Source organism: Camellia sinensis, chromosome 13, assembly GCF_055761805.1.
Source record: "Camellia sinensis isolate YWXY chromosome 13, ASM5576180v1, whole genome shotgun sequence".
Classification (NCBI taxonomy): domain Eukaryota; kingdom Viridiplantae; phylum Streptophyta; class Magnoliopsida; order Ericales; family Theaceae; genus Camellia; species Camellia sinensis.
In genome coordinates, this window is record NC_138973.1 from 100,650,501 (window position 1) to 100,656,073 (window position 5,573).

The window sequence follows — 5,573 nt, forward strand, 5'->3', positions numbered from 1 at the left end:
AAACACTGGACTTGATCAGAAAAGTTATTCAAATAAATTAACCAAGTAAGTTGTTTAATTTAATTATGTTTTTATTTGTTTATTTAATCAGATTTTAATTTTGTTTTTGTAACAAAATAAAATCTGTGATTTTATTTATTTATTTTTATTTCGAGTTTGATTTTTGTAATCAAACATATTCTCTCCTTTTCTCTATTTCTTTTATTCTTGTTGTTGTTTTGTACACAACAGAATTAAATCTTTTAAAATACAGTGAAGATTGTCCAACAAATTTCATTAGTAAACTACCATTGCTTGAGTACATCCATTCCAAGTGGGGTCTATTAAATGTTGCTGCCAAATTGCCTCATTATTCCCTGCAGAATGATGTGGTCCCTAAGATTTTTATTTCTTATGGGATGAATGAAGAACTTGGTAGAGGTGATTCAGTGAACAATCTCCATTTCAGTATGCGTGACATGGTGAGTTCCATGTTCTCCTTTCTTAGTGACCAATGTCCATCGTCCTTTAAGAAATATCTTCCCTTTGCATCTCATATGATACAATGGGTGGTTGTTTTGCAATTTCTTCCATTACCTATGCTTTTCTTCCTTTTGGCTGTATGCCATTATTCTTAAACATTTATAAGTGAATTAAGGAGTGAAAATGTTGATAAAAAGAATTAAAGGAGTAAAAGTGTAACTTATGCTTGAAATTATATTTGTTTTGCTCCTGATTTAGGTGGATTCATAATTTTAGATAACACTATTTTGGGGTTAAATCTTGAATATATTATTTTTTTAAGTTAAAATCTTGAGTAGTCTATTTATAGTTTCATATGTAAGTTTTGAAAAGTAGAATTTTTGTCATCTTGAATTAGTTGGTTTTCAGGTGGGGATGATACATTCTTGGACCAATTTTTGGACTTTGTAAAGCTTCTACTGTAGTTTGATGTGTAGGTTCACTTTTTGTACATGGACACCTCCTTGGTGCTCCTTTTTTATTATAATAATACATACATTCTTACTTAAAAAAAGTAGTTGCATATCAAACTTATACGTTACAATCTAAGGAGCTGAATTATGTACCAGGTGAACACATCTCCATTTTGCATATTGAATGATTCATAGAGCTGCTTGCCTTCGAGTGTTATCACAATTGAACTTGTGTAGTAGTGCTAATGCAACCACCTGAATTTGTGCCATCTTTAACAAAATACCCCTGAATGTAATGTTTGGTTACTTTACCCTCTGGTGGTCTCTTGATTTAATGTGAATTTGTGAAGTGGTGGAATAATTTGAAGAACGATCTCCTGAACTATGGTCAGGTATACCTTCTGGTGCATACATGTGAAGTAAAGTAAAAAAATTGGCAGTGGAGGATTATGCTTGTAATGTGCCCAAGCTTTGTAATGTGCCCAAGTTAAAAAATTTGAAATTTTCAGAAAAATAATTTCAGGGCAAATAACTCATCATTTTTTTTTATCACTTTATTTAATTGCTTGGTTTTGCATTTATATATAGGATGGTCCTTTTTGCCGAGTGTTCAAGGCTTTACAGCCTTTTGACAAAGAAGAGAAGAAAAAGGTATTTGCTTTTATAATATTTATCTATTTGATTCTTCCCCAATTGTGTTGTTTGTGCCAAGAGAACTAAACTGGATAAAAGACACTGGAACAAAATTTACTTAAGTTGACAAACTACACCAGTTTTGTCCAACTAGATTCCTCATATATAAGTTCTTCAAATTACATTTAAAACATAAAAAATTTACAAAAGAATCTATGACTGACTAAATAGGTCCAACAAATTCATAGGAAGAAGCAGCGTTTCATTTCCCAAATCAGAAACACACCCCAACATGAGGTAAATGCTCATTTCTGTTTCCGCATTTTTCAGTCATCGATTTGTTCCAATTATTAGAAATTAGTTTCAATTTTATGTTATGTTCTATCCTTTTTTCCCCCTAGTAAATGTTCTGATATGGTGCTAAATGTTCTGATATGGTGCTAATATAGAAATCTTCTATCTTAAATTTGAATTGATTTGACATTACATTTTCATTTTCACTATTAAACATGAATTAATAAATCTTTCATTTCCCAAATGATGTTGTTCTAAGTTGCCCACAACTTATAAATTTTGATTATTACCTTATTTTATTTTTGAGATAGTCAATGCAATAGACCAATGTTGCCTCATCGTATACTTTTGTAATATTCCTTGTAGAGTGACATCTAGATCTTTGTTACAGATTTGATGTGAAGTTGCTTGTTTTTTTACAGCATTACAACATGTTGTTACATTGTTTTGCAATTGCTGAAATTGTCAAATGGAGAATCTTCAGAAGATCCAATATATTACGTTTTAATGCGACGCCCTAACAAGTAAGTACCAAAAACTTTTATTAATAATGAAAAAAAGAAAATTAGTGGTTGATTCATATTTAGATCATAGCTTATTGTCAATTAAATAAAGGTCGTACTCAGCACAAGACTCCTACTTTGCAGCAGGGTTTGGGATTCAATTATTGATTTCTCTTCTACTGTCTTTCATAGTATTTGAGAGTGAAGCTTTTCTCCATTATCTTTCAATAGACCGTATTTAGTTATTTACATTGAGTAGGAGGAACATGATATAATATCCTCAGTGGGTATATTGACCTGCTTGTTGAGGTTTAGCCATGGTTACTAGAATTCCACATACCAAAACAATCATCTTTCTAGTAACATTGGTCCTGACTGGTTGAATGTAGGAATTATCTTGCTATCAGTGAATGAGAACAGAGAATTGTGGATTGTTATATTTTTAAAGTCGAATCACATTTTGGATTAATTTGCTGCCCCTGCCCAAATTTCATAAATAATCCACAAACAATTCTCTACCACATTGAGTTAAGAAAGTGAGAAAATTTTATATTCTGAATCTATTTCTATATGTGTATTTGCATCAGTTTGAACAGTGTTGTATAAACATATTGTTAGATGTAATCATGGAAGTTGGAAATATATCATCAATGCTAGAGACAATGTTGTTTGCTGCATTTGGTAATCTTTCAAGCATATCAAGGTAACTCGTTTCTTAGTTACCTTCTTCGGTCATATTGCCTCAAAAGTCCCTTGTTTGGTTATGAACTTATGAGAGGAATATATGCAAGGATTTTAAAAATGAATAAGATGACTGCATACTATTGTGTGAACATCCCCCTTTCTGTTTTATCGCTGGGCAACATCTTGATATTTACATGTTTCCTCTTTCTTTTCTGGAACTCATTCTCATATAATGTGATTTTCTCCTGCATTAAGTAATTTTGTTATTTTAGGGATGGAATGGAACACGAGGAGGTTTTCTGTTGTAACTACAAGAATGATCTTCACTACTCTGGGTTTTTTGATGCTGGGAACTTTGCTTTACACTCTCTTGACAGATGGCTCTCCATTTTTTTTTATCTCTTTATTTAATTGCTTGGTTTTGTGTTTATATATAGGAAAAATCAGCAAGGACTGCTGTTTATAGGGATAGTGGATTATACACTTGTTGAACATCCAATTAATAAGGATAGTTGATTGTCCTCTTGCTAAACATTCAACCTTTCGTTTTCAACCCCTTAAGTGGTAATATGCATATTGTCCTTGCAGATGGTCGAGAAGACAATTATGTGCATGTCTGAGGCCTTTATGGCAAGAATTGCAGCTGGTGCCGTGGAATCAGTTGTAAGCTCTCCATTTGAACTTATTAAACTTTGTGCATAGGTGAATTCGGCTTCTCGCATTCTGAGTTTTGACACTGTTACAGCAAGGACTGCTGTTTCACCTTTGCTTGCAAGACTATTACCTGGATATTCACCTGATATGAGGACATTGAACCACTCTGTTGGCCTTTTGTTCCCAGAAACATTTGAAGTGGCTAAAACAATATCGATGGGGCCATCATTGAAAAGTGGATCAAAAGTTAAGTGGATCAAAAGTTCACGAACCAGACGAGCATCCTCCCCAACATATTTCTTAACAAGTTCACGAAGCTAAATTGTACAAGACTACTTGACAGTATAAGCATTTTTGGGAGGATTAAATATTTTTGGATGGATGTGTATGGATAACAAATATTAGTAGTTTTATTTGTTGATAGCTGCGCATGGATAACAAATAGTTATGTTTCAAATTGTTATGCTAGATGGATGTGACTTGTGAATGAAAACTTAGAATAATTGTATTGTGTCGAATGTTAATGATTCAGTTAATTTGAATGATGCTTTAAAATTATAGGTTTATTATGGATTGAATGAATTCTTAGGAATTACAGGTGTATTGTTTTCATGCTTTGGCGACCAATTTATTAGTCACGACAAATAAATAATTTTTTTTCACAAAAAATGACAATTGCCGACCAAGAGTTTTGGTCGCAAAAAATACATCTATTGCCGACCAAAATAGCTCTTGGTCGTGGAAACTCACTTTTGCCGACCAAAAGTTTTGGTCGCGAAAAGTAACAAATGCCGACCAAATTTTTTGGTCGTGGAATGTCACAATTGGCGACCAAACTTTTTGGTCGTTGAATGTGATAATTGGCGACCAAACTTTTTGGTCGTGAAATGTGTCAATTGGCGACTAAGAAATTTGGTCGGCAAAAGGCGACTTTTCGCGACAAAATAAATTAGTTGCGGTAATTAAATAATTAGCGACCAAAAACTTAGTCGGCAAATCCAACTTTTGCCGACCAACCAAAATTTTGGTCGCGAATTACTTTTGTCGACCCTCAATTGGCGACCAAAGTAGCGACCAAAAAAATTGGTCGCGGATAACTTTTGCCGACCAAAAATAGACTTTTAGCGACCAATTTTTTTATTGCCAAAAGTGTTAATTCTTGTAGTGAATGGATCACAAAAAAAGAAAAAAGAAAAAAAAGGCCATCAAAATCAGCTTTTAGTATTCATCTCAGATGTATTAAGGATATAACACCAAAAAACTAGAAGTATAAAGTAATAGAACCTGGCCAGGTACATAGACTTTGCCATTGTATTCGGCAGGGTCAAATGGACTTCCACTGGCAAAAATTGCACATCCCTTTTTTTAGAATAGAGAAATTTATTAGTTTTGTATTTAAATCCAATTAGACATTACTTTACATTAAAGCATCAAATTATAGGATAAGAAAAAATGCATAATTTATTTTTACCTGACTCCAGGTGTAAGCTTCTTCAGCTGTGCACTCAGATTGCGAGGTTGGGTTGGAGAGAGCCATAATGAGAGGTTTCTGCATGCCATTCATTTAGAGTCTCATTGTAAAATTTGGTAGAGAGAGAGAGAGAGAGAGAGGGTACCTCATTGAAGGAGGCCATGGCCTTAATCACCTCTTTTGGGAATGTTCTTCCCACTCCAGATGAACCAATTAGAACCGTCGGCTTGATAGCCTGATGACATTTGAAAATGAAATAGAGACCAACAATCTCTGAAAACTACCTTCTTATAATAAAATATAGACATAATGGGACTGCATCAAACCTTAATAGCATCTAAAAGATCCTTGATAGGTTCATGTTCATAAGCCCAAGGTTTCTTGAAGTGTTGAAGGGAATTCTTACAAGAACTAATGATT

The 5,573-nt window shown here is 33.4% G+C and overlaps 1 long non-coding RNA gene across 1 annotated transcript; it reads left to right on the forward strand.

The window, feature by feature from the left end:
• The first annotated feature begins 283 nt into the window (after nt 1-283).
• On the forward strand, nt 284-4,224 carry LOC145805921 (uncharacterized). Its single transcript, XR_014348226.1, has 4 exons — nt 284-1,565; nt 1,779-1,844; nt 2,264-2,365; nt 2,932-4,224. It is a non-coding gene; the product is annotated as an uncharacterized LOC145805921 (long non-coding RNA).
• The last annotated feature ends 1,349 nt before the right edge of the window (nt 4,225-5,573 follow it).